Here is a 21,889-nt window from a genome sequence, read left to right on the forward strand (position 1 = left end):
AGTGCAACACCTTGCATTTGGCCTTGTTGAACTTCATTAGACTCTCAGGTGCCCAATTTTTAAGCCTGTCCAGGCCCTTCTAGATGGTGTCTCTCCCTTATATTGTGTCAACTGGAACACTCAGCTTGGTGTCATCAGCAAACACACTGAGAGTACACTCAGTCCCACTGTCTTTGTCATTGATAAAGATGTTAAAGAGCACCAGTCCCAAGACAGAACCCTGAGGTACATCACTCTTGACCAGCTTCCACCTGGGCATAGAGCCATTGACAACAACCCTCTGGCTATGACCATCCAACCAATTCTTTATCCACCTAATAGCCTCCAGCCTTCAAATCCATTCTCTTTCCTATTTAGAGACATGATGCAGAAACCTGTCAAAGACCTTGCATAAGTCCAGATAAATGACATCAGTTGCCATCTCTTTGCCCACCAATGCTGTAACTGGCTGTCTCCGGTCACTTTCTCAATATTTCTTCCGCCTTAACATCTCTTCCAGGAAGATCTGCTCCATGATCTTCCCAGGCAGAGACATCAGGCTCACTGTCCTGTAGTTTCCCAGGTCTTCCTTTCTTCCGTTTTAGAATGTGCAAGAGATGTTTTCCTTTTTCCAGTCACTGGGGACTTAACCTGAGAGCTATAATTTTTCAGATATGATGGAGAGCATCCTGGCAACCACATCAGCCAGTTCCTTCAGAGCACTGGGATGTGTTTCATCCAGCCTCATAGACTTGTATACATTCACAGAATCACAGAATTGCAGGGGTTGGAAGGGACCTCAAGAGATCGAGTCCAGTTCCTTTGCTAAAGGAGATACACTACAATAGGTCACAGAGATACGCATCCACACAGGTCTCAAATATCTCCACAGAAACAGACTCCACATCCTCTCTGGGCAATCTGTTCCAGTGCTTCATTACCCTTACGGTAAAGACGTTCTTCCATGTTAGTACAGAAATTCCTATGTTCCTATGCTCAATTCCTATGTTCAATTTATAGGCCATTACTCCTTGTACTACCACTACGGACCACTGATAACAGCCTGGCCTCACCCATTTGCCTCCCATCAGCCTTCAGATATTTATAAACGTTAATCAGATCCCCCCTCACTCTTCTTTTCCCCAGGCTGAACAGATCCAGGTTATTCAGCCTTTCTTCATATAGGAGATTCTTCAGGCCCTTTATCACTTTGTGGCCCTCCACTGGACTCCTTCTAGGAGAGCCCTGTCTTTTTTGAACCTGGAACCCCAAAACTGGACAGTATTCCATATGTGGCCTCACTAGGGCAGAGTGAAGGGGGAGGAAAGGAGAACTTCTCTCAACGTGTTGGTCATGCTGTTTTTAATGCAACCAAGTATACCATTGGCTTTCTTGGTCACAAGGGCTTGTTGCTGTCTCATGGCCAACCTGTTGTTCACCAGAACCCCCGGGTCTTTCTCTGCAGATTTTATCTACAGCAGGTCATCCTCTAACCTGTATAGATGAATGTAGCTATTGTTCCCCAAGTGCAAGACTCTACACTTGCTTTTGTGAAACCTCATCAGGTTCCTCCCTGCTGGAGGAACTCTCCAGTCTAGAACCAACTCTCCACTCTTTCCAGGTCATGTTGAATGGTAGAACAGCGTTCAGGTGTGTCAACCACTCCTCCCAGCTTTGTATCATCAGCAAACTTGCTGATGAAAGTTGTTGATGAAGATGTTGAACAAGACCAGACCTTAGCACTGACCCTTAGGAACTCCGCTAGTTACAGGCCTCCAACCAGACTCTGCCATTGATGACCACTCTCTGAGCCCTGTCAGTCAGCCAGTTCTCAATCTAACTCACCATCCACTCATCTATCCCACATTTTCTAAATTCCATAAGAAGGATGTTGTGGGAGATGGTGTCAAATACTTTGCTGAAGTCAAGGAACACAACATTCACTGCTCTTCCCCCATCTACCCAGCCAGTGATGACATCATAGAATGCTGTGGCTATTTCTCAATAAAGATATGGAATTTTGCACATAGTGAATCTTCTGCTTTAAAGACCATTTTGCTAAGGAGGGTGATCACGACCCTCCACTTCTAACTGCTGCTCCATCTCTGAATATCAGATTGGAACTATTTTGTTGAAGTATATTTCCTTCTCTCTCTAAAAGATAGTCTGTGTGGAAGACTGGCAAACTGTGCTGTGTGGATGACATCTGAACGTACTGAAAGTAACAGCCCAATGCCTGGTGTGCTGTTGTTCACTCAAAATGACCATTCTTTGACAGTCACCTATTGAATCTGCATTTCTGCTGCTGCTTGGCACAAATCAGAAACATAGGTTGTATTTCCAGGCATTATGTATTCTGGGGGAAGCAATTTTTCAACAGAGCATCTGTTCATATTATAGCCATAGTATAGGAACTCTGAAAATGATCTGAACATGTATCTCAAATGTAGCCTCCCCCAACCTCCATTCTCTCATTTCTTTTTAGATGCTTTCATTTTTTTCAACTTCTTTTGAAACAGGCAGTGGTTTCAGATGATGCCATTGGTTTGATGAGGAAGCCTAAGTCCATGAATATAATACCATTGCCAGTCTTTAGGTTTTCTGCTAGTTGTCTAGAAGGATGATGGTGAAGTATTTTCTTCTTAGGTATGTCTCCTGCAGTGCTTTAGAGGAAAATTTTGCCTTCCTCTGAATCACTGGAGATTGTTACAGAGAGGCATAAGTAACAAGTTGTCTCTTCACTGGTGAGTCCTACTGACACTCACATCCTTTGAGATGGGCATCACCAGAGTGATGGAGACAGCTGGGGCTGGATTTTTTTGCCTTCATCTGTAGCATGGTGTGCTTTCTGCTTTCTATGAGCATTGGAGGATTTCTTAGCAGATCCTTTGTTATTCTCTGCATGGCATTTTATAGCAGTGGCATTTGGTCTGTGAGTGTAAGTCTGATTACAGGCTGGTTTGTTGACTTGTGAAGGCAGGTGGAATAGATGTTCTGTGGATCTTCCTATACTACACAGTCATTACACACTTATTTATAATTGGAAGGAATTGAACTCGTTGAACCAAGTAACGCAGTGCAGTCCAGTGTTTGCATGTTCACTTTGGTGTTACCAGTAATTTAATCAACCAGTCTTTCTATTGATTTTTCAAATCCTTTATGCTCGATTTCTAATGGCACACTCTTTTATGCATAAGGACTACAACAACCTAGAGTAGTCCAAGTTTTAACCGCTTGTTGAAGTGATGAATTTGCAGAACAATCCAGATTTAGACAAGACACATAAGCCCAACAGAAGAAAAGTTGCGTTTGGGATGCATTTGAATATATCTTCCAAAGCAACCGCTTGCGCTGACAGAGTTATGAAGTTGGATTTGCAAGGATTCCCAAGTCTCACAGAACACTGGCTAGTGCAGTAAGTAGGCTTCCCCATGTTTACCATTAACAGAGAATCAGGGAAACGTGACTGGCACTGTGGTCAGATACATCAAAATGTAGGAAAGGGTTATTATACAATTGGACTCAGATTTATCAGCTGGGAATGGGAAACTACTGCCTTAGAAAATATCCTTACCTCTACCTGTGGTGCAGTTCCAGCTGTTCATCTGCTGACTGATCTTGCAGCATGGTTGAATCTGACCTGGCCCAGTCACCGCTTCCAGCTGCTTTGATTGCATTGCATTGAAACATTATGAGGAACATGGTTTAGTTGGTATGTTGGTGATGGGTTGATTGTTGGACTGGATGATCTTCATGGTCTTTTTGACATTAATGATTCAATGATTCTATGACTTTTCTCATGTTCATATAATAACAAGACATTGTTCTTTGATACTTCTTTCCTGTGCTTATTTCTTGTCTTCCTCTTAGGGGGTCAACAACAAAAGCCCAGAGTGCAAGTGAGGTGGTATGAAGATTTCTTACAATTGGAAGTCAGTGAAGATTCAAAACTTTTGAAGCCAAAGCTGCGAAGGACTGCCAAATCTGCTTCTAGCCCAGTGCTGCTGGAGGGAGGGAATTAGCACCTATACTCCTATGCTGCTTTCCATCTTGCTTTCTTTTTTTTCCTCAGGAGAGAGAGAGAAAAAAAAAAAAAAAAAAAAAAAGAGGTGTTGGGGGTGGGGGGAGGCAAAGGGAAAGGGAAAAGGAAAAAGAAAAGGTTTTCCATTGACAGGTGTGTAAGTGAGATGTCAGTGACATGTAAAGCATTATACTGCATAAAGAACTCCACACAAACTTCCACAAACATGTTGAGGGAAAAGATCTGTTAAAGGCCTGGTATTAAACAAGTGAATACAAGAGGAACACAACACACAAGAGACAGATAAACAAAAAAAGGCCTTATCCAAACACATATCTATAACCAAACTCAAATGATTAAAGGATCTCAATTTTTTCACTTCAGAGGAAAGGAGAAACAAGTGGTATTTAAATCTTATAAAAGTAATACCTGTGGTCTCACCCTTTATTGATTCAGGTACTATTTATCTCCTTGTATATTTCCCCCCAACTAAACTAAAATAGTTTCCATTATATTCTATTTCTTTTCAGAAAAAAAATCAAACGTACCCTGCCTGGGAGGAAAGCCAAAATGTTGAAAAGATATGATGAACGAGATTAGACATTCACTGAAGCAGGAGCACTGAACAAAAAAGCAAGGCAGGAGCATGGTAATGCTTTTATTGTCACCAGCAAATCTGAAGTCTGCTGCTTATTAAAACATAATCACCTTTTCTTTTTTTTTCAGTTTGATAGTTAACTCCACATAAACTGAATGGCAGAAATTTTTAATTAAATGTCCTCTGCTACCACAAACCATGACAAAATGAATAAGCTAGAAAATACAGGACACATCCACAGATATATTTAGTTGACTCCACTGTGAATTGCTCTAAGATGTCCTGGACATTCAGAGATATGACAGGGATCTATTGGAAGATTCATGATTCAAGGGATACTGAGTGGGAGGTGCCAAAACTTCTTAGACTATCCTTATATTTATGCAGTGGGTACTAAGTGAATGATAAGCAAATTCTTGTCACCATCGTGAGTGGTACAGCTGACACATTAGAGGGAAGGAATGCCATCCAGGGGGACCTGGGACAGGCTTGAGAGGTGGGCTCGTGCCTACCTCATGAAGTTCAACAAGGCCAAGTGCAAGGTCCTGCATCTGGATCAGAGCAATCCCAAGCACAGATATAGATTGGGTGGAGAATGGTTTGAGAGCAGTCCTGAGGAGGAAGATGTGGGAGTGCAGGATGATAAAACACTCAGCATGAGCCAGCAACGTGTGCTTACAGCCCAGAAGGCCAACCATATCCTGGGTAGCATCAAGAGAGGCGTGACCAGCAGGTCGAGGGAGGTGATTCTGCACCTGTATTCTGCTCTCATGAGACCCCACCTGGAGTACTACATCCAGATCTGGAGCCCCCAGCACAAGAGGGACATGGAGTTGTTGGAGCAGATCCAGAGGAGGGCCATGAAGATGATCAGAGGGCTGGAGCACCTCTCCTACAAGGACAGGCTGAGAGAGCTGGGTCTTTTTAGCCTGGAGAAGAGAAGGCTGTGGGGGGAACATATAGTGGCTTTCAGTATCTGAAGGGGGCCTACAGGAAAGCTAGGGAGCCCTTTTTATTAGGGCATGTAGAGCCAGCATAAGGGGAAATGGCTTTAAACTGGAAGAGGGTAGATTTAGACTAGATATTAGGAAGAAATTCTTTACTGCAATGGTGGTGAGACACTGGAACAGGTCACCCAGTGAGGTTGTGGATGCCCCCTCCTTGGAAGTATTCAAGACCAGGTTGGATGAGGCCCTAAGCAATGTGGTCTAGTGGGTGGTGTCCCTGACTATAGCATAGGGGTTGGAACTAGATGATCTTAAAGGGTCCTTCTAACCCAAACCATTCTATGATTCTATGATCTGCCTATCTCCTGTGATGTGACTAGGTTTGCCAGTGAAATAGTCAGTCACTTTCAGGATGCACCACTAAACAGAATTTGATCTGTCCTTCTCTCAGTTAGCTTGGAGTAATTCTGTTTCCATGAGAGGCTATGTAGCTGTGCAGGTGCCATACCACATCCAGCCTGGCAAACCTGGCCTCCCAAGAATCCCATGAGCATTATCACAGATCCTACATCTGGCACATGACCAGCCTCATGGACTGGCAACAAGAGCTTGACTCTGTACATTAGTCTGTGATGTTAATCATAAAACCATTAAGTTTGGAAAAGACATCTAAGATCATCTAGTCCAGCTATCAGCCCATCACCATCATGCATGCGAAACCATGTCCCTCTGTGCAACATCTACCTTTGAAAACCTCCAAGGACAGGGAGTCTTTCACCTCTCTGGGCAGCCTGCTCCATTGCCTTACCACTCTTTCTGAGAAGAAAATTTTCCTAATATCCAACCTAAAAGGCTAACATCAGCCATTTCTTACAGGAAATGTACATCTGTACTGGCAATTAAATTGCTTCTCACCTTTAATATCACACCTTCAAGTCTGAGCTTGGGTATCACCTGTTAACATCAAGACTTCTGGAAGGATTCCTGTGGGGTCTATAGATGCTCAAATCTCTCTAGCTCCACCTCAAGTACAATTCTGCTGGCAGCAGCCAGGTTACCCTTCATCACTCTTGCCTTCTGCATTTTTCCACCTTGTGTTCTAGGGTGCTGGAATGATGCAGTGCTTCCCCTTTTTGAGGGGTACCTTAGCAGTGCTCTGCTCAGGCAAGTTTCTGCATGCAGAATGTTCCCTCTGAGGCAGTGGGTGAACTCTTTGTAAGAACACTGAGAAATGGAAAAAGTGATGAAAATAATCCAATGTGTTGTTGGTTTTTTTTAAAACCTTTGCTCAGAATTAGAGCTTTATATGGATTATAGCTGTACAAAAATCTCTTCCTGAGCTTTTGTACAATTCACAGCAGCTCTGTCTCCTTCCCTCAAAAGGGAGGTATCAGATCTAGCTACCCAAAGTACCCTGCTCAGCCGGGAAGCGAGTAAATCCCAGAATCAAGTGGATAAATTAATCCTCTAAAATGTTATAGTCTGTTTTCTTAGCACTGCATAAAAAGCAAATAAATAAATAAATAAATAAATAAATAAATAACTGCATACCTGCTGCAGAACTCCTCTTAACAATCTAAATTAGCAACACATGGAGCTCAACACAAGCTAGCTCTTTACTCTTACAAAGAGCCATTAACTCCCCCGGTCTTGCTGAAAGCTTAGGAGTTGTTCTTCCACACCTGTGTGGGTTTATTAATGAGGACAGCACTGTGAGAGCTACTCTGGCTGATGTGTGAGCTGCAGAAATCTTGCCTGTCAGATCTGTGGCCAGTGTGACCTGCAACAGCAAGCTCAGCCCGCGTGCACTTAGCTCACTGTCTGGGACTCATTTAAAGCTCTTTGTTTTCATTATGAGATGAAGATTTGCCAAACCCAGTACTTGTATGTACTGACAGCTTAACTGCTGATGTCAGATTTTGTTGAAAAATGAGTTAATTTACGATTGCATGAAATGTTTGTCAAAAAGACAAAACACTTGGATCTGTTGGCAGTATATAAGACTATAAATACTGGAGAACACAGTGGCAGGAGCCAACATTTATTAAAATTATGGCCTGTAATGTTTTCAATAACCTCTTTCATTTGTTTATTATTAGTTTGCATCAGGAGTTTTCTAAAACCATATGATCCAGGCAACCAGAGCACTCTCGAGATACAACAGACAGCATGAAGGACTTAGGAAGGTGTAAAAGTAGAGATGGAAGAGAAGTCTGTTGTCAAATTCAGTCATTTTTTAACTCCTCCAGACTTAGGTCCCACCACTTCTTCTGCCAGAGTTTCTGCTCCTTGTCTTGTGGTTTTATGATGTCTTCACTGCTTTTTCTGGGATAGCAATCATGGAAAAATCATAGGATCATTTAGTTAGAAAGATCATTAAGATCATCTACCAGCCTTACACCTAAGGGCTGATAGATCAAGCACAGAAGAGGAACTAGATGGGCAGAGAAAGCGAACTGTTCACCTAAAGGTAAACCATGACTGAACCACTGGGAGCCCTTAGGTTTCTTGACACAAAAAACTTGTCTTCATGTTCACTAATTCTTTGTCAGTGGCTTTCTCCCTGCCCATATCTGCCTCATGTTCATTCCTATCCTATTCTATTGTATATTAATTTCCTTTTATTTATACTTTTTTCTCACTCTCAGAGAAATTTCCCAGACTCCTTGCTCTTCTACCTTGTTTTCTCCTTCACTAACGTTTATTTCCTGTCAGTGGCTTCCTGTGAGAATCCCATTTGTGATTTTCATTTCATGGAATCATAGAATCATTACGGTTGGAAAAGACCTCTAAGATCATCTAGTCCAACCGTCCACCTACCGCCACTTAACCATGTCCCAGAGTAACACATGTATATGTTTACTGAATACACAAATTCTTCCCTTTTTACAGAACCTTGGGAGTTGGGAGGGACCAACCTCCCCTGCTAAAACAGGTTTCCTGTGGTAGGTTTTCTTTACCGTTTCCATGTCTCAAGCTGTTCTGCACTATAATGGTCCAATTATATAACTTGTTCGCATTTTCCATTTATCTTGGTTTAAAGTAGATTGTCTGCTCATTCCTTTAGGGGACTTCAACATCTTGATCAATAGATAAACATTGTCATTTATGGGCACTCCTATGCCAAAGACACAGTCTCCTTTCCACGGAGTATTCAACCCTGATCAGATCCTCTTGGATCAGACGTGAGTCAGTGTCATGCAGGTACTTCCACTGATTACTTAATTGAGTATAAGGAAAAAAAACTTTTTGCAGTAAGGTTGGTGAGGCACTGAAACAGGTTACCCAGTGAGGTGGTGGATACCCCATCCCTGGAGACATTCGAGGCCAGGTTGGATGGGGTTCTGAGCAAGCTGATCTAGCTGTAGGTTCGTTGCAGGGGAGTTGGACTAGGTGACCTTTAAGGTTCTCTTCCAAATCAGAACAATTCTTTCATTCTACTGAAATTGCTATGTATTTAGTAAAACTCCTCTGTTAATTTGAATTTTTAAAAAAGTTAAGCTATTATTTCTCTTTTGTGCATTCCATACTAAAATATCAAGGTCAAAGCATGAGCTTTAAGGAAAGACTGAGTAGGAGATATACTCTTCTTTGCCATTTTGAGTCATAGAATTATAGAATCCTTGGGATCAATTCAGTTTCCCAAAAACAGGTGGGAAGTAACATTTGAAATGCTTATGGTATTTGAGGCAGCTGCTTGGGTAAGACACAGGGCCTACAGGAAAGGCATTTTCAGGCAAGATCTTTAGACACTCTGAAGTGGTCTTAAATGCCTTTATTCAAGAAACTAGGAGATGCCTCTTTTTCTGCTAGGACCAAAACAGGTGTATAGGAGGGCATGATCCCAAGCAGTTATCTCCTGATAGCTAGCAAGGAACAAATTGACATGACTAAAACTTCTGATTATAAGTTATCCACTTGCCTCCAGCTTCTGCTGCTCAAGAGAGTAACAACTCAGTCTCTCAAAGACTTTTCCTACTCTTATGTAACCAGCTAAAGTAGAGAGCTGAGCAAGAAAAAGAATATATTCTGCATGTTTTCCAGGATTTTCAGGAGAAATGTTTGCCATCACAAATACTTTTCTGGGGTACTGGAGGGAAAATCTATCTAGATGAACTGGCAGTATAAGGATGTGGTCCACTGATCTTGAAAGTGTGAGCAGTGAGGCAAAGAAACTGTGTTAGCAGAACCTATTCCTGTACTTGGAGGGTCACAATAATACTAAATACACTTTCTCATTGGGACTACTGCCATGTAAGTGCACTTTGAAGCTACCACAAAGACTTCATAACCTTTCTCAGAGTCAGTAAACTCAGGCCCTTTTGAGGAACTAAGATGTAGTATTCAGCAACACTGCCCTTAGAAATCCTCAGTGATATGTCAGTCACATTTTTGAAAAACATTTGTGATCCTAAACATTTTGCATGAAATCTAAATGACTCTCTTCAGAAGTTGCTTTACCAGCCAACTTCCAAGGTAAACCCCTACACTCCCGACCCCTCTCCCATGAGTGGAGCAGGAGATGTCATAGTCACCCAGTTACCAAGGAAGGAACTTCATTCTGCTCTTAAAATCTTAAGATTTTAAAATCTGGCTCTGCATTTTTCGTAGTCGTGTTGGCTGATGCTGCTTGTTAACTCAGGACCCTGGAAGCTGAACCACCAAACATAGCCAGCTAATTTCTGTGCATCACTATCACAGGGTTTTCACATCCATATTAAAAGGACAGAGTTGAAGTTGTTGAAAAACACGTTCTTCTATCCCTCTCAATGCAGTGAATGGTACTGCATCCACTGTGACATCTCAGTGCTTAAATAACAACGTTGCTCTTGCTGTGTACCTAAGAGCACCTGAGTATGGATGTCCATTACACATTAAAGGAAAAGTCTTAAACTAATAGTAAGTTGCTATATCACTTTAAGGAACATTATAAATCCATTTTAGCTTAAAATTCAATTATAATTATATAATGTCAGCCAAACAAATTCCAGGAAAATTTTATAATTACAGTTATTTTGCATTACATGGATCTTACAGGTGAGTCATAACTTGGGATACTTCATGACATGCCTGTGGAGCATTAGAAAGGTTCGGTCTCATCTCTCCAAACTGTGGGTATACATAAACTCTGGAAGTTGCTTATCAAGAAGGTAGATCAGAGTCCCAGATCTTTTACATTCTTAGTAAGAAGCAGTTCAACAAAAGCCTCAGGAGCCTAGAGCAAACATGAATAGCTACAAGTTTGCTTCCTAGCTTGCAAATGAGCCTACTGCCTTCCCCTACACTCATGACACCAGCCTCATGGGTATGACAATGAAAGAAGGATGGCAGCAGCTGCACAGCAAATCCTTCTTTTGTGCATGTAAACCAGGACCAACTGAGCTAAGCAGTGAGGATAAACTACAACAGCTTAGCTTGCTCCCCAGAGCCACCGTGAATTTGGATTACCACTGGTTTCTGCTCTGCTGCTGGGGTTCAGTTGAGTCAGATGCATATCAAGTTACCAAAGTAGTTCTCAAATGGAGAAAAAACAAGATTAACAGATTTTTTATCCTCTTTTTATCTGGAAACCTAATTTGAAGTGAGGTAGTAGGTTGGCAGGCCACTTTAAAATCACAGTTAGATAAGGTCATAGAAACATGGTATCATAGGGGTTGGAAGGGATCTCTAGAGATTAAGCCTAACTCCCCAGTGGACATCACCAAGAAAGATCACTCATGCTGAAGTCACAAGGGAAAGAAGGGTAGCAATGAGCTAAATAACCCAGTAATGCCTCTTTCCTCACTTACAATTCTTCCAACGAGGAAATTATTTGTGATGGTTTGCAGTACCACAACACAGCTGAAACTCAAAGGAAACAGCTCTCTTTCTCAGAAATTCATTACAGTGAGAGCAATGCATTGTGCAAATTCCCCATCCTGGAAAGGGCAGGCTTCATCTGGCCTCCTTTATAAGTCTCCTGTGCAGACGTAAATGTAAATTCTGCTTATATTAAAAAAAAAAAAAAAGTTTGAGATCTTGTACCTCAGCCAAGATTCGATGTACTTTTCATTGTCAGCAAATTGGAAAATCTCAGCGTAAGTTGGAAGTCGAAATAAATGAGCTCTGAGCTCTCTTCCTCAGTGGGAGGATTTATTTTGTCTTTTCTTCTTGGCTGCTTGTGATTTTTTTTTTTTCCTGAGCTTTCTTTCCTGTATCTTTGCCCTGTCACAAGCTGATAAAAAAAGCTTTTGATGGTGCAGGTTGTTAGGGAACATGAAGAGCCGGGCAAGCTGACTGCCCAGCTGAATACATCACAAGCACATGCCTTCTAGTGAAAAAGGTGGGAGAGATCCAGCTGCATCTGCACGTGCCAGTGCCAAAGCTCCATTTCTAAGCACAGGAGACTGGACTGCTCTCCAACAGCTGCACTGTGAAGTGAAGAAGTGGCAATAAATTACATGAGACAGAGCAAAGGAAGAAGAATTTATTCCCCCTGTCATGCTCAGTGACCCCCTCTCCCAAGGCTTCAGTCAGCTGCTGCAAGGCTCAGGACAGCAAATCCTGATTTGGTTGTGTGGCTTTATAGCAGAAGCCTTGCACCTGGGGTAAGTGCTCAGTGCTCCTGCAGGGAAGAAGGAGATTTAGATTTCTCTGAAAAGGATCTATCAAAGCCATACATGGAAGCTGAGTGCACCCATGCTAGGAAATAGGAAACGCTAAACCCAGATTAATCCCTGTCTTCTTCAGGATCTAAGTGTTTTAGCACAACATACAGCAAAGCTTTCTCCTTCAAAGAAAGCTTTTTATCACAAAGGCTGCTGGAATTGCAGCGTTCTGCCTATTGTGGAGGAGATCTGAGTGGGGAAAAGTGTAGAAAACCTCTGGGACTGCAAGACAGGTCAGAGAACCTGTTAATGCCCCATCCCAGGAGGTGTTCAAGGCCAGGTTGGATGGAACCATGCGCAACGTGATCTAGTGCCTGATTTAGTGGTTGGCAACTGCTCCTGAGGCAGAGGGTTGGAACTAGATGATCTTTGAGGTCCCTCCCAGCTCAAGCCATTCTATGTCTCTCTGCTTTTCTCCATCAGGTAGTTTTCCTGGGTAAGATCTTATTCCATAACTGTTTCCAAAGGAAAAAGCCAGGAGTGTGGAGTTAACAACAAGCTGGGCAATGTCAAAATCAAAATCTTACCAACAGTTTTAGCACTAAGAGGATGTTATTTTGAATCTACGTGGAAAAACATACATGAAAAACAGGCTATGGTAATGAATTTTAAGATGTAATTTAATGCTACTTATAGCTGGGGCGCATAATCTCTCAGACTGATGAACAGCCTAATTAGGACTAATTCATGAATAATAATTCAATCTAAGTAGCATGTGTGTGTATGTGTGTTTGTGCAAATAGTGACTCTGCCTCAGCACTTGGTAATCCTGTGGGTGTTTTGGAAAAGGTGTTAATGAACCATAAAGCACAGAGATCTATTTGTCTGACAATGCTTCATAATAAGAAAAGTAAATGGTGTGTAAAAAAAGGGACTGGGTATGAATGTATTAAGTTAGTACTGCTGGTCCTTTACACTCATATGAAAAGAGTGCACTCATAGGAAAGGAGTGCAGGTACTCTACTTGGTCTTGAAGTGGCTTTGTTTTAAGAATCACACACCAAATTCATTTTGCAGTTATTAAAAATATTTTTATTTGTCATATTGCAAAAGTTATGAATTCCCAAGAGGGGAAACGAGGAAACAGAAATCTTACCTATCGTTTGTTGTGAAGCAGTTGTTGCAGATCCAGCATCAAGGCTTTGTATATTTTGTTCTGTGGTTCTTATCTCTTAAGCAAGTGTTTCTAAGCAGGATTAGATTTATATTGCTGATACTGTTTAGAGCAATATTTCTGGACATATTGCAGGAGAAACCAAAAGAAGAAAACAAAATGTTTTTCTTTCCTTGTAAGGAACATCCACTAAGAACTTTGTTGAGAGATTACATTGGTGTAATCAGTGTCTCCCTTTTTTCACTCAGACAAGATGTACAAGTAGAAGAACACAAATAGCAGTAGAAAAATTATCACATCATACATAGGATATTGGAAAAGCTGCTACTGCAGTGCTGCATGCAGTTTTCATGCTTGTGCTTTAAAATAAAAAATGAAAAAAGAAAAAGAACAAGAACAAGAGAAAGAAAAAGAAAAAGAAGTTGAGACAAAGGAAGATACTTAGTTGAGAGCTGAAATATTTGCATGTCTGGCAAACATGCTTTCCTAAAAGATGCTATTTTGATGAGAAGGTGAAGAGACAGAAATTATTCTCTATGGGTACACTTAACCTGACCTAGAGTGAAAAGACAAATCTCCACATTCATAAAGGCTACCATTTAAAGTTGTTGCCTCCATAGTTTTTTTTAATGAACATTCAAGTGAAGAATTTCCTGTAGAGGAAGAGTGGGAAGAATGACTTCAACACAGGAACAGAGAATGCTGTTGGTTGCTGGCTGTTGGTTTAATGCAGCTTTGGGAAAGGCACTCCAGTGGAAATCTAAATCCAAAGTAATGGTACAATACTGGAAAGTACCAGCAGTAGGATCCTTATTTTGCATGACTTCTCATCTGACAGTTCAGGTGGGATCAAACCCCACATGAGAAAGTTGTGTCTGTGGCCCAAGATCTCATTACAATCCAGTTCAAACTAGTTTGTATAGAGAATGTACTCTAAAGTGCAATTTAACTAACTAGTCAGTGTCTATTTTAGAATGAACTGAATTGCTCTTTTTGACTAAGCAAGCAAATCATTTTCCTTAAAGTAGATGTGTAGAGCCCCTTGAAATATCCTAGGATACTGAGTACACTCATGAAAGGCTGACAGATACGATATAGGATTTAGAAAGGATTTATGTCCTTCTAGATTGGCATGAGAAGACCTGATAGGTTAAACTGACATATCTCAAATGACACTCAATGAACATGTTTAGACAACTGAAGTAAGTCTTAAATCTCTGATCATAACATGAACTTAGCAAATGCTCATGTAGGTTTTGGGCAGTGGGGATATTTAGACACTTTATGTTTTTTCTTGTTCAGGCCAGCAGATCATGATTAACAAGTACAGTGGGTGGAGAAGTCAAGAGGCACATCTGAAAACCCTTATTTAAGGTTGAAAAGAGCACTGCAAGAGGCTCTCTAGGGTAACAGAGTGAGTCAGGAGAGGCTTCTGTGCAGGTTACACCATTCATCATCCTTCCCTTCAAGCTTTCTTCAGAACAAAATCTCCCACATTTTTTTCATAATAACTTGAAACCATTCAGTCACACTTTCTTCCTCACAAATAACCTGCACTCTCATCTCCTCAGACTTCATGTCATTCAACCTTCTGTCTTCCCTGGAAATGTGCAATTATCTTTTTCCTCCCTAAAAAGACTTTTATCCCAACTTCTTGCAAAGTAGCTTCTGGTCCTGCCCATCACATCTGCATTTGAGTTGCAGACCAGCATTCAGCAGGGATTCCCTTGACCCTCCATGCCCTCAACACATGCCCTTCTCATCATTTCACACCTCTTTTGTCATTGCATCACTTCTGCAAGTTGGGCTTACTCATAACCACAAGTGGATAAAAGCATGTGGAAATAAACTATGGATTAAGAGGTTTTCTGCCTACCACCTCAAAGAAACATCACAGACGTTTCATTGATGGGGAAGAATCATAGAATCATAGAATCAGAACAGTTGAAGAATACCACTGTGATCATCTAGTCAAACCATCAACTTGTTACCGCCATGCCCACTAAACCATGTTCCTCAGTGACACATCTACCCTTTTCTTGAACACCTGGGGCAGTGACTCCAACACCTCCCAGGGCAGCCTGCTCAAATGCCTCACCAGAAGCACTGAGGAAAAAAGGTGAGTAAAAGAAATAAAAAAATGATGTGCAGTTCCAGCAATGAGGCTTACTGCTAGAGGCCTCTACACATTTCATAGAGCATGAGAGTGAACAGCACCTATTCCTGTTATTAATGAATTTTGTTTTTGTTGAAATTTCTGAATCTCAGGCAGTACCATAAAGAGATTCAGACAAATACTCAAGCACAATACTCTTATAAAGTTGACTTCTCTCTATTTAGTCATCTTGATAGTTATCAATACGAAATGGATTAATTAAAGAAAAACTCTTTGATCTTTCAAGCAATCGTAAACTAAGTTTCTCATTCATTGCAAGCCACATTCTTCACCACTGATGCAGTAGAAGATAAGAATCAAGGCAAAGGCAATATCTATTGACCTGTAGTGCATTGTTCACATGAGTTATTTCACAGTACTCAGCAGTAGCATCTAAAAATCAAAATTGGGAATATATATATATATATACATATGAAAACTTTCAAGAAAAGTCTAGCTATTTCAAATAATGAAGCTAGGGGGAAAAGATGTACCTACATCATTTCCAGAGCCAGATGTAGCAAGAGTAGGGAGCAGCTTGATGCTGAATTGCTAGTTTTTTGAGAGAAGGGAGAGAGAGATGTGGCATGATGGGACAGTGTCATAGTAGAAGACTTCAGTGGCAGACGGGTGAACACCAGGTTGGGGTTATGTTGGGTAAGTGAGAGTAAACTTTTATCATGCTGGCTCCAGTACAGTACAAATATGGGGAATGTTCAGTATATGCAATGCCCTACTTCTCTGCTTTTCTTAAAGGGATGTTGTTATTACTGGGAGAATAAAACAGTTTATAGAAAGGAAATTATTCTGGACAAATGCTGCGTGAAAGCATCAACTGTTCTCTTAGGGTATTGCTGCAAATAACTGCCTGCTTTACAACCAAGCAAATGAATTTGGTGAATACGGGATTATATAAGGCTTACAAAGGCATATTAAGGTGTGAGATAGGAACTCAGTGTGATGTACAAAAGAACCGAAGAAAAAAATCATAGAGGATTATGCACCTACCCCGCTTGTCTCCTGTTGCAAGTGCTTCAAGACACCCTTATCAATCTCTGTATGCAGAAATCCCTTGGAAGTTCCCCAAGGCTTTAATCATCGCCCTATAAATGAAGATTGAACCTTGACTTTCACGTTCCAAGCAAAGAAACGAAATATGAGTGGAATTTTCCCTTCAATTTTCAGCTACCCTCTAAGACTCCCTTCCTTTCTCCCTCTCAGCATCTTCTGAGAGACACAGACTGTACTTTTTTTTTTTTTTTTTTTTTTTGTGCTGGAGGAAAACAAGTACAACTGAGCCATCAAGGAAGGGCTGCATGCGTTCACTGATCTGACACATTTTGACTGATCTCTCCTCTTTATCCCTTGTGTTCCTTCCTCAGCTTTCCTTCTTTGTCCTCGACTTCCATTGAAATCTACAGAAAGTCACTTATCATGTCCTGTATGTGATTTACAAACAGCAAGCTCAAGTTTGGAAGGCTTAAATATTTTCTCTTAAATGTGTGCTTTGACTGTGGAAAAAGCAGGAACCTCAGAAAATATCTTCTTGCTTTTGAAGAAATGAGGCAAAGGATATAAACATATTTATACTAATTTATAACCAGTCTAGGGAAGAAATTCTTCCAGTTTTTATGAGGATTGACATGCAGGGACATGGTTTAGTGGGCATGGTGATAATGGGTTGGGGTTGGACTAAGTGATTTTAGTGGTATTTTCCAACCTTAACATCTCTGTAATTCTCTCGCACCTTCATGCTCACCTCCATGCCTCACTTATCAGCAGTGTCCTCTGTTCTTTCCTTGTGCCTGACGAGCTGCAATGTCACTTGGATTGCTTGCATAGAGCCTCTTGGTCCTTCTAAGTTCTCATCTAGTAAGATGCTCCATCCAAAAGATAACTTTTTCCTCTGATTGCTTCTTTTGAATGATAGGGAAAGTTATGGGAGTGAAAGTAAGAAGGCTGATCCACAAGCAACCAAGAGGAGCAGAAGAACCTGTCTGTGACTGGAAATGCAATGAGGAGCCTGAGAAATGTATAGCCACAGGGAAAGAATCTGGGCTGGGATGAGCTGTGAACAAAGTTGAGGCAGAAGCACAGTCTGCAGAAACAGCAAAGATAATCCCCTGACTTGTACCACTGTTCCAGGTTTCTGCAGCTTGTTGGCTTAATCCTATCAAATGAGTGACAAGGGAAAACACAGCTCACCTACCACAGCATCATCCTCAGAACCTGCACAGGGGGTCCTCTGTGCCAGTCCTCTGCCATCCCATGTTCCTAAGGGTGATTCCATCTCCTCCTGCACCCTTCTCTAGAGATATTCAACACCCATCTGGCTGCCTACCCATGCAATCTGTAGGGAGCCTGCTTTATCAGGAGGGCTGGACTTGATCTGCAGAGGTCCCTTCCAACTCCTGTGGTTCTGTGATTCTGTGACTGTGATTCTGTGCAACAGAGGTCTACTGCAATACATATAGCCTGAGGGCAGGTTACAGAATATGTTCTCAGATTGCCAAGTTTAGCTAAGTCTATAAGAGACCCAGACACAATCTTGTGTTGGAAAAGAATGGCAATAAAAAGCAATCTTACTTTTATATTGCTGAGCATAGGCAGTAAGCATTTAAAGAAATGCTCAGCCAGCAAAATGAAACAGCAACAGCAAAACACTATATTTTTGTCAAGATTCAAACCATCTCAATGAGTAAATTAACACTAACCAGTTCTGAGCTCCTCACCCCATTAGAAATGACAGTGTTGCCATATTTATTGTTTCAGTAAGCTTCAGTTGCTGAAACAATGAGCCCTTAAAGGAAGCAAGGCAATTTCAAGACATGGAGGTATTAGGTGCATTAGTTGTGCAGATGGGTAGTGCTTTGCCTGAGCTGCTTTTAAAGACCATAAAAATTACATATCTATATTTAACACTGCTAGAAAAAAATATATATATCTGTCCAGTATATTTCAGGCTTTAAGCCAGTAAAGGAAACTGAGGGCTGTGGAATAAGTACTGGGGACTATTTGGTATTCAGCTCTGTATTGCAATCTAATGTTTGGTTAGTGGTTAGTCACCTAGTTCAGTGATCAGTGAGAATAAATAATTCCAATAGTTAAACTTTGAAAGCAACTTTTATGTTATAATATCTTCAACTTCCCAACAGTTAGAAAGATGCAATCGCATTCATGATGGAGAAGGGTAAAAAGAATAAGAACTGAAGTTCAAGCCCTCTGATGGTGAATGAACCTTGAAAATTCTGCCCTCATCCCACACTGTTGCCAAGAGAGCTGTTTTGGTCTTCTTATTCCAAGAAGCAGATCTCATGACAGAAGATCATCGTATTATGGGAAAGCTATTTCTGGCTTTCCAAGTAACTACCACCAGCCATACTGAGTTACTGCTGGAAGAGCAAGCGCCTACCTGAGTCCAACTCTCACCTTCACCTAAAGGGAGGATCCTGCTTCCTTCCAAGGAACACATCAACTTAGCACATCTCCATGGAGACGTGGGGCTTTTTTTTTTTTTTTTTTTTTAATCATAATATATGTATTTGAGTGTACTGTTTTTGGCTGGGATTGTGTTAATTTTCATTAGTTCTAAGGTGCTACATTTTGGATTTGTGACCAAAACACTGCTGATAATACACTGGTATTTTAGCTACTGCTGAACAGTGCTTACACAGTGTCAAAGCCTTTCACATTTCTCACACTGCCCCACCAATAGCTAGGTGCACAAGAAGATGGAAGGTGACACAGCCAGGACATCTGTCCCCAAGCAACCGAAAGGGTATACCATATTGTACAATGTCTTGCTTATCAATAAATCTGAGAGAAAGAAGGACGAGGGGTATTTGGAGCTATGGCATTTGTCTTCCCAAGTTACGTGTGATGAAGCCCTGCTTTCCTGGAGATAGCTAAACCTACCAATAGGAAGCAGTAAATAAATTCCATATTTTGTTTTGTATGCACGCATAGCTTTTGTTTTACCTATGAAGCTGTCTTTATCTCAACTCATGAGTTTTCTCATTTGTGCTCTTCTGATTCTTTTCCCCGAACACAGGGAAGCTGCCTGCTGGGGTTAAACCTCCAGGATGAATCAAGAAATTTTGCAGAATGTTGGTAGGGTGAAGAGTCAAAAAATTATCCAAACCTCAGTGATATGCAAAACATCAGCTAGAACCTCAACTAAGTAGCTGAATGATTCATACATTTGACACGAAATAGTACAGTCCTTGAACATTATCATGATACAGTTCTTTTCATAGATTCATGGAATCATGGAATCACAGAATATCCCAAGTTGGAAGAGACCCATGAGGATCATCGAGTCCAGTTCTTTTGAAATATCCCAGCTCACTCCTTCCCCCCTCCCCCCTCAAAAAAAATCAGCATTTTTTTCCAGTGATTCCTAATATATGTGTTTGTTTCTGGGATCCTACCTTTTTGTACCTTATTCAGAAGCTCCTTGAGTCCTTGGGTTTGTGGATCCTTGAATAGGAAGCAAATTGGCCTTAGTCCCATGTCCTAAATTTGTAGTCCTGCAAGAATTCTTTTACATTTAGTAGGTGCTACCATACCCACGCTCTTTCTTTTAGAAAAAGCGTTACTAACATCCTTTATCCTAAATATGTAGAAAATTCCTATTTCTGAGATCTCAAATTTAAAGGGGTTTAGGAGATGCTAAAAGACAAGGAGACAGAATGTCCACATATCCACACAACCTTGTGTTTCAGTAGGAAGTCAGGCTAGAATTAAGGAAATGTACTATGATTTCTAGCTATTTTCCGCATTCCAATTTAGACAAAGTATTTCTGTAAGGACACAGTTAAGAGCTATCATTATGAATATCAATTATCACAAGGGAATCACCTCAAGAAAAGTGACAGTGAACATCCATATTCCGTTTCCCTGTAGGCTAAGACTCCCATGGAATTCAATATACATCTCACAGCCTATACAACCATATAGAAGCTGTTAATCAAAAAGCCAATCCAAGAGCATAATGAGCCACAACTACTGTGCCAGTTTGTGTGAACAGACATGGAATAACATCTCTGTTTCTTGCTTCCAAATTTTTCAAGTTTAGGTGCATTTTGCCTCACCAAAAAAAAAAAAAAAAGAAAGAAAAAAAGAAAGAAAAAAAAAGCCAATTCAATTTACCATGGATGCACAGGGCAGCACATATAGAAAACAATAGGAGCCAAAGGAATCTAACCTGCTAGTGGTACTGCTCTTCCCACAAAGAAATGAGAAAGAAATCTTCATTTGAGAAGATTACAAGCTTAGCCTAAAATAACAGCTTTTATGAAATGCTGGCCTATCTGCCCACAGGGGACTTCCATTCATGCAAACTTTCCTTCATGACAGCATACACTTGAATTATTTGATTTCGTCTTCTCTTTCTTTGTCTTTTCAAATGAAGGCTGAGAATATCAAATCTTTACAGTTGATTTTGGCAGCTGGGACTTGTTCTAAGAAAAACATCAGCTATTATGTGACTCACAACTGTGTCACAAAACTTCACAAGAGTACCAGTACCACCCTCCCAGACTGCTTCATTCAAGTATCTATACCATGTTTAAGATATTCAGAAGACTCTCTCTTTTCTGCCTATGCCTTCATTTACATTAAATCAGAGAAGCTTGTCTTAGAATATTTGACCGCCAGCAAAGCCCAAAGATGATTTAACCATATGGATTTAAGTTGCTAACTGTCCTGTCAAAGAGCTGTCATTCTGAACCTTTGTTTTCATAGTCCTCTTGCATTATTTGGATCTTGAAAGATTTCTATAGTATCACAACATTGCAATTCAAAGGATCTTTTCAGCTTTTAAAAATGTGTTAGTACTACTATCTCCCTTTTCCTCTAATTCTCTCCCTCTCCTCACCTGTGCAGTTAGCCAGACGGTAACTAAGGCAACCTGGATTTATAGCGCAATGTGCAGACCATATAGTGTTTTATAACTCTCTAACTCATAATATTTCTGTAAGAACCTGTGGCATAAACAAAACAGGAATATAAGAGCTACTCATGAATAATACAGCTATCCCAAACTTCATTATGAAACCTGCAGAGGGTTAAGTATATCCTCTAAATCCCTCTTCAGATACAGACTTGGCGTCACCCATCTCCAGAAACTGCCTATAGCATATTTTTGGAAATGGCACTGCTTTTTGTCCTCAAAACACTACTTAATCTCCAGTTTGGCTGTGGTTTTTTTTTTTTTTTTTTTTTTTTTTTGTTGTTTGTTTGTTTGTTTGTTTTTTAAAGAGAGAGAGAGAAGAAAGAAGAAAAATGAAAAAAGAAAATTAATTTAACTAGATAATCTTAGAAGTCTTTTCCAACTTTAATGATTCCATGATTCCTTGAAGGAATAAAATCTGCTTGCCTCAAAAATGAAACCCCTTATTTTGGGATTTAATCCTGTTCTTATCTAG

The 21,889-nt window shown here is 40.7% G+C and overlaps 1 long non-coding RNA gene across 1 annotated transcript; it reads left to right on the forward strand.

Moving 5' to 3' along the window:
• The first annotated feature begins 2,007 nt into the window (after positions 1 to 2,007).
• LOC121110140 lies at positions 2,008 to 5,093 on the forward strand. The gene is made up of 3 exons (XR_005857772.1): positions 2,008 to 2,115; positions 3,850 to 3,911; positions 4,531 to 5,093. It is a non-coding gene; the product is annotated as an uncharacterized LOC121110140 (long non-coding RNA).
• The last annotated feature ends 16,796 nt before the right edge of the window (positions 5,094 to 21,889 follow it).

Source organism: Gallus gallus, chromosome 2 (genome assembly GCF_016699485.2).
Source record: "Gallus gallus isolate bGalGal1 chromosome 2, bGalGal1.mat.broiler.GRCg7b, whole genome shotgun sequence".
NCBI lineage: Eukaryota > Metazoa > Chordata > Aves > Galliformes > Phasianidae > Gallus > Gallus gallus.